This window comes from Hyalella azteca, unplaced genomic scaffold (genome assembly GCF_000764305.2).
Source record: "Hyalella azteca isolate HAZT.00-mixed unplaced genomic scaffold, Hazt_2.0.2 contig11272, whole genome shotgun sequence".
Classification (NCBI taxonomy): Eukaryota; Metazoa; Arthropoda; class Malacostraca; order Amphipoda; family Hyalellidae; genus Hyalella; species Hyalella azteca.
Window position 1 is genome coordinate 21,921 of NW_025941273.1, and position 11,719 is coordinate 33,639.

Genomic DNA, 11,719 nt, shown 5'->3' on the forward strand with positions numbered 1-11,719 from the left:
AGGTGGCAGCCTTGGGAAGTGGAACGATCTTAAGACTTCGGCAACAGCTCGTCACCTCATGGAAGGACGGGTCACTGCGAGAGCTGAGGAGAGGTGTCGCTAGTGGGCGGTATTTAGTAGCCTTCGAGGGTGGTACTTCAGCATGGCTGTAGTCAGGGCCTAAAACTGAAGGTCTTCAGATGGCATGCATAATAATGGCATGAAGATCTGATGCCATTCGCAATACTACAACTCTTATTTCTGAATGAATATTTCTACTAAACTTGCACACTCTGATAGACTAGAATTACTACAAACGTAGAATGATTTTACGATATCCCTTGTGTATTCGCACGTAGAATCCAGACTACTCTAATTAGTACGCAGGTGCTGCCTACGTTATCATGCATTAATCATCATAAGAAACGGCATGCTGTCAGCTTCATATTTTCTGGGCTCTCATGTTGATTGAAGAAGCATTGCTCAACAAGAATAAATACTTTTTTATGTCGTCCTAAGCCGTCTCAATTCTGATTTCTTATCACCACTGAACGTATGGGCCTACAATAAGTAAAAAAAAGATAAATTTGCCGCAAATTACTTGCCTAATTGTCCTAGACCCACGGCAGGCTCAGCATATACCTGCACATGCAGCCTTCTATGCATCAGTGGCAGACCACCGACCATTTGGCCGATTTCATTCCAGAAAAAAGCAATTGATGAGTGGAATAAACAAGGACGGTGTCAAAGTATGCTTTAATACGGCAAATTAGTCAAATCATACAAAAGGCCCCCATTTAACTGGCATTCACGGTATCAAAAACGAGAAGTTATATCGGTAATACACTGTAAACATACCTACTTATCTAAGATATCTTTTACTACACGAAGTTTACAGGCACAAAATTCAGGTACTCGAGAGCTTGATGTCTTTCAAGTAATGTTTTTATACTCTTTCCCAACCATAGAAAAAATTACCAACATTCTTACACTTCAATATATATTTTTTCTTCCGCATCAAATCGGTGATTCTGAAAAGGGACTAAAAATTTCATTCAATGAGAAAAATAAAAAAAGGATTCTAAATTTGAGGTGAATATTGTTAACGTCGTTGTTCAAAAAACAATAGAAATACAATACAAAAAAATATAATCGCATAGAAAGCGAGCACCAGCAGTACGGAATGGATGTAGTGAACACCAATAAACAATCCAAGTCACAAAAATAATTTGACTCCATATTTAAATCTAATCTTAAAAGCTACAAAATATCAAAACCTAAAAAAACAAGCAATGAAGCTTGAGGCGGAATCACGTCGGAAAAATAAGAATACATCTTTAACAAAAGTTGTACAATGACCGGACCTTTATGATTTCTCAAAGTACTCAAACTTATGAAATAATATACATTTTCAGTATTATGATTAGAACAAGAAATTAACCTAAATGCTTTGGAACCTTTTTATGTTCCAAAACGTGAGAAAGTCTCCTTCGCACCAAGGCACAAGATACCATTTGAATATGCCAACGTGGAGTTGCAACGAAAAGTAATTCAATGTAAATCCTTATTTATTCTTTTAAATGTCCAATACCAAATATTGTTTCTACTATCACAATAGATCAATATTGAGAAATAGAATACATACGGAATACTCCATAGTAAGAGGAACATTTGAAAAGCTACATAAATAAAAAACAAAATAAAGTTGTGACAAATTAAAATGTCTACGAAGAGATTGTGATATATGTAACATCGGATCAATATATTTAATCAATGAGTAAACATCCAGGGACGATTTATATCAACATTGCCACCATACAGTACTTTGATTGAAGAAAATGAATATTTATAATATCTGTTGACCAATTTATGGGGCGGAATGATCACAATACCTAGATCTTCTACTCCTCGCTGGAGCTGTCCTCGGTTTGGGTCTCGGTTTGTGTGGTCGCTGTTGCTGTCTTTGGATGGTGCCACCTTCTGTCATGCCTGTACAGATGATCCTTGCGCTTATAGCAAGCCAAACAGTTGTCGCACACGAATGGTCTGTCAATCGAGTGTGTAACTTGATGCCTCTTCAAGTCAGCCCTGCACATGAAGAAAAAACTTGTAACTGTAAATTGTTAATAATCTGTAACTTTTAACTGCACAAAATAAAAGACAATTTCCAACATGCGAAAGTTTAACTGTATTCTTACCTCCTAGTAAAGACTGCTTTGCATGTTTCACACTCGAATTTTTGTCCATCTCTTGTTTCATCTTGTCCGTGGCTTTCTTCTTCTTCTTCAGTGCCGGAACGAGTAGCGGAGCCGGAGAAACAATTACCCATGTTCCCTGTTGAGAGACATGTTGGGGGTTCAATAATGAAACATATTCCATACATTATTCTATAAAGGAATAATAATCAGTAGTTAGGTACTTCTGAATCTGGTGAATTGTAACCCCAAATTTCCACAATTAAATAAAAGACTACATAATTTTACTAGAAAATTAAACGAGATTCTAGTGCCACAAAGAAGTAGTTTCCAGCAACATGTAAGCAATGTAACGCTAAATATTGATGACCCTGTATATCTATGATAGGAATAATTCATTATTGGCAACTGAAACACTGGACTTAGGATCGTGTTTGATCCGTGAGCGAACTTCACTATAAAATAGTGAAACAAAATCACATTGAACAAAACGATAGACGTGAAAAATCTATGATTGTTTGTTCTACCGAGGGAATGAAGATAATTTACCAGTGTGAAACTTTTTACACAGGTGTAAAACAGAAATAAAAAACTTTATTGTTAATGTGAATTTTTCGGAATAAAATGAAAGAAAACGTGAATTTCATAAAAACGGCAGAGCGGGGGCACTGTAGAAAAATCAATCTCCTCCTAGGATTTTCAAGCTACAACATCGAGACACATATCATTCAATGCATAAAGAACATATCTGGCGATTGGTCGTAGCAATTTTAGAAATTCTCATTGTGGTGGGAGGGTGATTTTTTGTCAATTTTTGACAAAAAATGACAAAATTGTCCCCCTTCCCCCTTTCTGCAAAATATAATCCAAACTACAACAAAATTGCAAAAACACTAAAACCATTCTCCTAACGTTCATATTTTACAAATTGAATGGTATATCTCTCAATGATGCAGCTTGAAAATCATTGGAGGAGATAGATTTTTAAATGGCGCATTTTGGAAATTTTAATTGTTCAGGGGAGCCAAATAAGTAAAATTTATTGAAAAAGAGAATAATATGCCAAGAATTGCTTGATATTTTAGCCCACACTTTCCCCATTCCCAATTAGTTGCACTTAGGATACCAGCACACGTCTTTAGACTTATTCTTGTCCAGTTTAACGTGAATAATAAGCTATAAATGTGATGTTTGTGATATTTATATTTATTTAAAAAATGTTCATTTCATGTAAGTTCAAAACGGCCTTACACAAAAATTATTGCATGTACATCCATGGTATTAACTTTGTTGAAAGCGTGTTGTTTGTAGCTTTCAAATGAGTGCAAACACTTTGCACTTAATGACAATAATGATCTATCAGTACAGATTTAATTTGAATACATATATATACATGTTGTTAAAAGATGCTCATTTCATAATTTTTAAATTTGTTTGATGCGAAAACTAGAGTGCGCACAGACATGCGGTTTGCTGCGTTAGACGCGCCTTCTCAGCAGTTACAAAATAAGCCTGAAACACTGAAGAGGCAAAATTTTCGATTTCAAAAGCAGAAAAAAATCGACGCTCCCCTATAATAAGTATAAACTTGCAAAATTGGTTCTATGTGATGCTGAATTTAATTCAATTGTTTGAACCCCACAATAAAATTTTCAGATATATAGCCTATAGGCCTTAGTACCATCAAGATAAAACCATTGAAAGTTTTTACATGTACAATCATTTTTGCCCACTCAAAAATTGGACCTACGATCATTGCTAACATGAAGACACTGAAGCTACTTACTAAAGATAAAATACTGAAACGAATCATGTTCAAGAAACTGAAGGATATGAAAATAAATAATAAGATGTTTTCACAAAATAAATTCCTACAATCATATTTCTGCATTATGATTGATTAAGCTAAATTTCCTAATTTTTTAAATGTCAAATGATACATACAACTCATCCTGAGGAACGGGCTTTCCAAATACGCTAAATACACATACTGATGTAACAACTTAAATCATATTGCGTTGGACTAAAATATATTTAAAAATTTTTTAAAATAAGGATCAGAATATATTTAAATAGATCTTGTTCAATAAACAAAGCACACCCCCATACAAATGCTAAGTTGATGGTTGTTTTCTACATAATAAATGTGAATAAAGAATTCATGATCGTGCATTTAATTAAAAATGAGTAAAATTTGGCTCGTAAAAATTTTTTTTGTACGAAATAAAAATTCCCCAAAAAAATTTATTGTCATCTAAATGATCCCCGATGAGTGTAGAGTCTGTCTCTTATACACATCTAGATGTGTATAAGAGACAGATATTATGCCATGTATCAATTCTTAAGTGTCAAGCCAAAAGCGCACTACCTACTGCACTATGCAAAACAATATAGTTCATTTGGACCACTTATTCACCACAGCACATTGCCTTTTGAACGGAAGCATAGCTACTTCAAAAATATCATGAGAAGAACCAAAAATTTCAAAAGTCCTTGCCAAACTATGGCAATGAAGCACCAATTGATGCAAAGCTTGCATCACAAGGCAGACAACTTCCTTCCTGATGACAGGGCCAAATTTCAAAAGATAGTAAAAACTGAAAAAGTTCCTTTAGAGCTACAAAACTATGTAAATTCCCACATTTCAAGTGATTGTAGTACTTTCTCTTTCTGCTTAAAAGCCCATGTTAATGGCATAAGTTATTCTACTGACCAATCTGTACTAATCTCTGCCAATGATATGGATCATGTTTATGGCAAAATTGCCATAATTACATCAGTTAATGGACGGGTCCTGCTAGTAGTTAAACTATTGAAAACCTTGTATTTCTCCACCCACCATCATGCCTATGTCACAGTTATGACTGATGAAATTTCTGCTGTAAANATAGTACATTTATACTAAACCATGAATAACAATACATCAATATAAATTAAAGACTGCCACTCAATATATTTAAACATATGAAAAAATAAAAAAAAATAAAAAAATAAATCATGACTTTTTTATAAAAAAATCAAGTGATTTAATCATTTTGATTTAATCATTGCCAACCCTGTAAAGAATTCCTATGTTATACATAGAATTTTACATTTTTATTTTATGACTTGCAAGATCTGCATATTCATAAAAATTTGAAATTCTAAGGTTTGGTATCATACTCTAGCTAATTTGTCTGCTCCCAAAATATTTACATAGTGTTTTTTTACATAATACAAGATTGTAAATCTTTTAGACTTATGAAAGACCCATATGTGTGCATAACTTGACTGTCAAAAACCTCGAGTACCTGAGCCAACTGAGACCCAGGAATGCACTCAGCAGCCTCAGCCTCTTAGACTCAGAGAGCCCTCAGGCCACAACCCCTCACTCAGTCACTGAAACTGAGTAAGGCTGGGCAGCTGAGCCTTGAAACCACCTCCTAGAATCCAAGATAACTCAAATACGAGTTACTGTGGTTATGGCTGACACAAGTGCAAATTTAATCATGACTGTAACTTGCCGGTAGTGATTTTCAAAAGATAAAATTATCTACTTCTTTGCACTCATAGGAGCACTAGAATCTGGTCCAAGTAGCCCCTAGTTAAGAATATCAAAGTAATTACGGACAAGATTATCAGAGTAATGACCAATCCTACTGCCTTATATCCATCTTTCTTCTTTCTTTTCAAGGTGTCCACACTGGGTGGACTTGAAGCCCCAGTACAACAGCAAGGATGACCATTTGGCCTGATAGCTTGTGTTGTTTTGGACTTCTGTGCTTGGAAAGCAGATCACTTTATTTCCATTAATAAAAGGTTTGTGGACACATTGGTTGAGCATGACAGCATGTAACAGAAAAGTTGCACATGACATGAACAAATGTAAAAAAGCAAGGGCCATTGCTCATCAGAACTCAGCATAAGACTCAACAGTTAAATTAGGTGGACCCTTAAGTAAGATAACATAGATTATGCACACTCATACACACGTGTGTACAATTAATGGCCAGAGAATGCATTACAATTTTCAAGGAGTCAAACTATTATTTAAATGACATTGGTAGATCAAATGGCTGGTTTAGCAAGTAATACTAATATATTATTGAACTTGCATATGTAACAACATTCATTTTCAAGTTAAGAGAAGCATTGAATAATAAAACTTTCTTGGACATAAATACATAACACACTTAAATAGGATTCAACACAAAAATTTCAAGCCAGAAGGCCACTCAGCATGCAATCTGAAAGTTTAGACAAATCCAGTAGTTCAGGAATAGATAGCCAAGGTCCAATTCAAAGCAATGAAAGTTGCAGCAATTTTTGGTTGGTTAAAGTTGTACACCTCTCAATGACCTCTGCATGATGCTGGTAGGTTTCTTCAGCATGGTGCAAGTGATGGTCTTGTGTGATTGTCTCAGTGGCTTTCTCTGCCCTCCTGGTGAGACCGTCTCAATGTCACAAGTATTAGTCCTATTACTCCAATGTAGTCCAAATGATGGAGAATTCTACAACCTACTTTGAAGCAAAATTTATGGACTACATTGGCCTCTTGTAGAACTACTTTTTGGCATTGGAGTTCTCTTGGAGAACTGCTTTTGGTTGGTATATCAACTTTTTGCAAAAGTTGATATCAACTTTTTGCAAAAGTTGATATAATTTTTTGTAATTTTAGCACATATTCATTACAAAAATTAGTCAGCTATGGATAAACAACTAGTGAATATAATTAAGGCGTTGCCAACCCTGTATCAGATCTGAACCATGGCAGTTTCTGTTTAGCTCAGTGTATCAACTGTCAGTGGTGAAAGGTGTAATGTGGTAGGCTTTTTGATCCATTTTCTTAAATGAACATGGGATTATATTACCTATACAGAATTCCACACTGCTGACTGTGTTTGTGTGAAATACAATAAATTGATCAGTCATCCATGTTGAATCTGTGCAGGTGGCTCCTGACACTGGCATATCCAATTTCAAGTTGGGCAGCGGTACACTCCAGTCTGCTGGACTTCAGGCAGAGCCAGGGTCACAGCCTCTCTTCATCTTCAAAACATTTATCTTCAAAACAAACAATCTTCAAAACATTTATGTTGACTTGTTTACATTATGATGATTACGTTCTGCAGAATATTTTGGCAGGAACAGTAAAGTAATGCGTATTGCAGAAGAAAAAATTTTTATGAAATGACATGTTTGCAAAGTGTGATCAGCAATTTTTTTAATCAAACAAAAATTTATGACATTTGTGCCGTGAGATTTCATACCTACTGAAATTATATATTAGAGCTACAAAATTTCAGAAAAAATAAGACTTTTCCTGCCATTTCCAGCTGTGATTGGTTGGTGGGATTGTGATGTCACCCCTTTCCAGCAGTGATTAGTTGTGCCCATATATGGTATCAGTGATCCGAAGTGTGGAATTCCAGAGGGTTAATATATTGACTGGTAAACATAGCAAAATGGAAAGCATGACCTAAAAATCTGGAAAGGCCAGCATTCCTCCACTTTCAGTCCATCATCATCACTAACAAATCTCTGCAAGCTGCCACAGCCGTCCAATGCAAAAAAACTGAGCTTACATCATCACAGTAACATGGATTCAATCAATGGTTGAAGGCGTCCAATGTCACAGTCACATGAATCCAATTACCGCTAGAACGTATGCAACATCTAAGTCACAAGAATCCAATTAGCATCAGAACGTGTGCAATGTCACAGCCACTGGAATCCAATCAGTGTTAGAAAGCTAGAATGGACCGCCCCAAATGCACACAATGTTAATGCACAGATGATAATTTTATGTGTAATGCTACACTTCTTATTTCAAGTGTGTAATACAATAATGTAGTTATGTCACTATTGATGCAAATCTCAAAGAATAACATCTTCACTATGTACATTCACTTACAAATACACAGGGTTGGCAATGATTAAATCATGTGATTAAATCACTTGATTTTTTTATAAATCATTATTTTTTTTTTATTTTTTATCGATTTTTTTGATTTATTTGATTTTTTCATATATTGAAATATATTGAGTGGCAGGCTTTAATTTATATTGAGGTATTGTTATTAATGGTTTAGTATAAGTGTACTATGAATGATAAATTGTTATATAAACTTGTTGCCTTTAGTGTGTATTAGGCTCCAATAAATTGAATGTTTTTGGTACAGCGGAAACAACTCAAGTGCGCAATACATTGTACGTAGCTAGCAGCTTAGCTAATTCTTATAATGCTATAAGTAGACTTTATTTGACTATTCATTATATATTGATTACAATATACAATTTAAACGTGTTAGCTAGCTTATAANGATATTAAAGCATTTCAAGCAGATATTGTGACAGCTTTACCTATTTATTTAGGGTTTTATCAAATGAAAACATTCCTCTTTCCTGTTGTAACATGAAAACATTCCTGCCTTTACATCACGTAAATTTTCAAACAAGTCATGTGAATCAAAGACGGGTAAAATCAAACTATCATCCTAACCCAATCTTGAATCAAATTTCAGGTCGCATATGTTTACATCGTTCATGTACTGTCTCTTATACACATCTTGTTATTGTTAGTAGGCTAATTACAACATAAAAAAACACTTCAAAAAGACAAAAAAGTTGAAAAAATAAAAATAAATCAAATAAATAAAAAAAAATCATGAAAAAATAAAAAAATCATTGAATTTTTATTTTTTTGATTTTTAAAAAAAATCAAAAAAATCACCAACCCTGCAAATACATGAAAAACTACCTACGATTCACTCCACAAATACAAAACTGACCACTGATGCAATAAGCTGAGACATGGGAACTCCTTCCGTTGCAATCAGGAATACCAATCGTATGAAAGACAATAACAAAGAAGGTAGCAGGGATATCAACCATCAATATACTCATGTGAAAAAATGATAGATACGAATTCTTCCAAATTTGGCAACAGGCTCCGCAACAGGCCATGGGCCTATTTCTTCAGTGCCAACACTCACTTCTTTTCTATTCTACATTACAAATTTATCAGTAGGTAACTGAAATCTAACAGAATGGTTTAAATAACCTTTGTAAATGTTATACATGCAGAATCAATTGTGTGCAACAGCCAAGGAGGCGGGAATCAAATGATGGTTAGTGTTTACTTGTTAGCTCTTGTTACGCAATCAGTGGGTGAAGTAGCTAGCTACAGCGCATTAGGGTGCATAAGACCGATTTTGATGCTAGAAAAAGGACGCGGATTGAGAGATTTGTGTGGGATGGGAGAGTGCAAAATCTCTCCTCACACTGTCTCTCTTCTTTTGCATGCCCCTTTTTCATGACCCTCATACAACTCTGAGCGGTGGATCACTTGGCCTGTGGATGCCTAACTGCAGATAAAGCTCCCAAACTTAGACGATAATTGAGTGAAAACTTAACGTGATATCTTATGAGCCTTCTGAAGTTTTAAGAATGATGAAATCACAAGGTTCACAGAATCTGAAGGTTTGAATGCTAAATTGTCAAGTACAGTACTCTAGGTATTCTAATTAGTCAAGTGTCATGTTGTGCATTGCCTTTTCTTCGAGAAGTTTCTCCAATTGCCTATGAGTTTATCCTCAATCTGAAAGCTGATGTAAAGAACAGGGTTGGCAATTTTTTTTTATTTTTTTTTTAATCAAAAAAATCAAAAATCAATTATTTTTTTTTTATTTTTCATGATTTTTTTTATTTATTTGATTTTTTGTATTTTTTCAGCTTTTTTGTCTTTTTTGAGGTGTTATTTTTTATGTTGTAATTAGCCTACTAACAATAACAGTATATGGATCATAATGGATGGCTAAGAAGGGCACTTATTGCCTTCAATAATGGCCAACAGGCCAAGGTGGTGTTTACCATTTTGGGATTTTTGGTAAACAATTATTGATCAGTCTATTCATTAGCTTTGTAAAGTTTGTATGGAGCAAGGTTATGAGCTAAATATTGACCATTTAACTGGCTTCAATATACAAAAACACTTCAGGAATGCAGATCTCCTAAACATTGANATATACCAATTTGTCATTCATAGTACATTTATACTAAACCATGAATAACAATACCTCAATATAAATTAAAGACTGCCACTCAATATTTTTAAATATATGAAAAAATAAAAAATAAAATAAAAAATTGAAAAAATAAAAAAAATCATGATTTTTTTATAAAAAATCAAGTGATTTAATCATTTTGATTTAATCATTGCCAACCCTGGTAAAGAATAGGTGCTATAAATGTTTTTCATATTCAATTTGAAACCACTATGTTAAGAGTAAATAGTATTTCCTTTTGTAGATCCTTCTTGCTTATCCAGGAGTGACCTGCACAATTGACAATCATGAGACCTTCACTATGTTGCCTGACGTAACGTTCATGCCAATTGCCAAGGCTGATTTCTGACAGCCTACAAACCAGTTTCTAGTTGCCTGCAACATTTTTTTTTAAGGCAGAGTGCTTTTTTCAAGTGAACCACTAATTTTAGAATTTCACCCTGTATAATGGTCCATATGAGCACTGCAGCACTGGTTAACTTATGAACTAATTTAACTTCATAGCTACTTAACCTAAACTTAATCAGTTGACAATTCAAACAAAGGGCCTGAAAAAATCTAATCAAAATATCCATTAAATAAAAGAAAAAAAAAATCAAACCTGAGACAACTAAACAATTCTATATATAGACTATACTTAGTCTATTCTATAGCACATCTGAGGACTGAGTTACTACACAATTAAAAGTTTATCCATGGTAATCCCCCTTAAAAAGCCCCTTTTCCCCTATTATCAGTCACTTGGCATCGTATGGCAGGTATGGCAGAGTGCTGTATCTATGGAACGTTTTCAACCTTAGGTGGAAAGCTTTTTTATGAGCAAAGTTCCATCCCTAGAATTCCACACTGATTAATTAAATAAACAGGACCACAACGTTGCTCAAACAAGTCCATTCTGAGAGCAAGCAACAGAGGCCTTCCATATTCTGGTCCAGTTGCTAATGTGTAGGAATATTTTTTACAAATCGGATTTTACTCACACAGACGCCACATGGCAGACCCTGCATGGGAACAAAGGATTGCCTCTTGCTAGAGGGCTCCTCAACTCAAGTCTCAACAATCATTTCATGATTTGTTTCAAACGATTAATCCTATTCTGATTCTCAGATCTCATTTGATACGAGTCAATAGAAGACATCTATTTGTTATTGCAAATCAACAACACAATGAGGATTTTAAACAGAATCAATCTTATTATTAGATTCTCACCTTGTAAATTCTGTACTAATAAATTAAACAAGGAAATCTGATGCCACCTAACGAAAGAGTACGATCTCGTATATCGGGGTAGCGGAACTAGTGTTGCAGTTTGAATGTGGGGAAACTCTAGATTATTATTTGAAAAAACAGTGTTGATCTTTTCGAATTCTGAAATTCTATTTTATTTTAATATTACCACCAGACGTATGTGCAGGCTACCTAGGTACGTTTACATTTGTCTTGCACATGCCTTCTTTTAAATTTCATAACAAAATGAACTTTTGAAACGTTCGCAAATTC

The 11,719-nt window shown here is 34.4% G+C and overlaps 1 long non-coding RNA gene across 1 annotated transcript; it reads right to left on the reverse strand.

Annotated features, from left to right (window-relative positions):
* Window positions 1-723: 723 nt before the first annotated feature.
* On the reverse strand, window positions 724-11,515 carry LOC108673389. Its single transcript, XR_001930977.2, has 3 exons — window positions 11,429-11,515; window positions 2,178-2,313; window positions 724-2,067 (listed from the first exon to the last, which is right to left on the reverse strand). It is a non-coding gene; the product is annotated as an uncharacterized LOC108673389 (long non-coding RNA).
* Window positions 11,516-11,719: the final 204 nt, after the last annotated feature.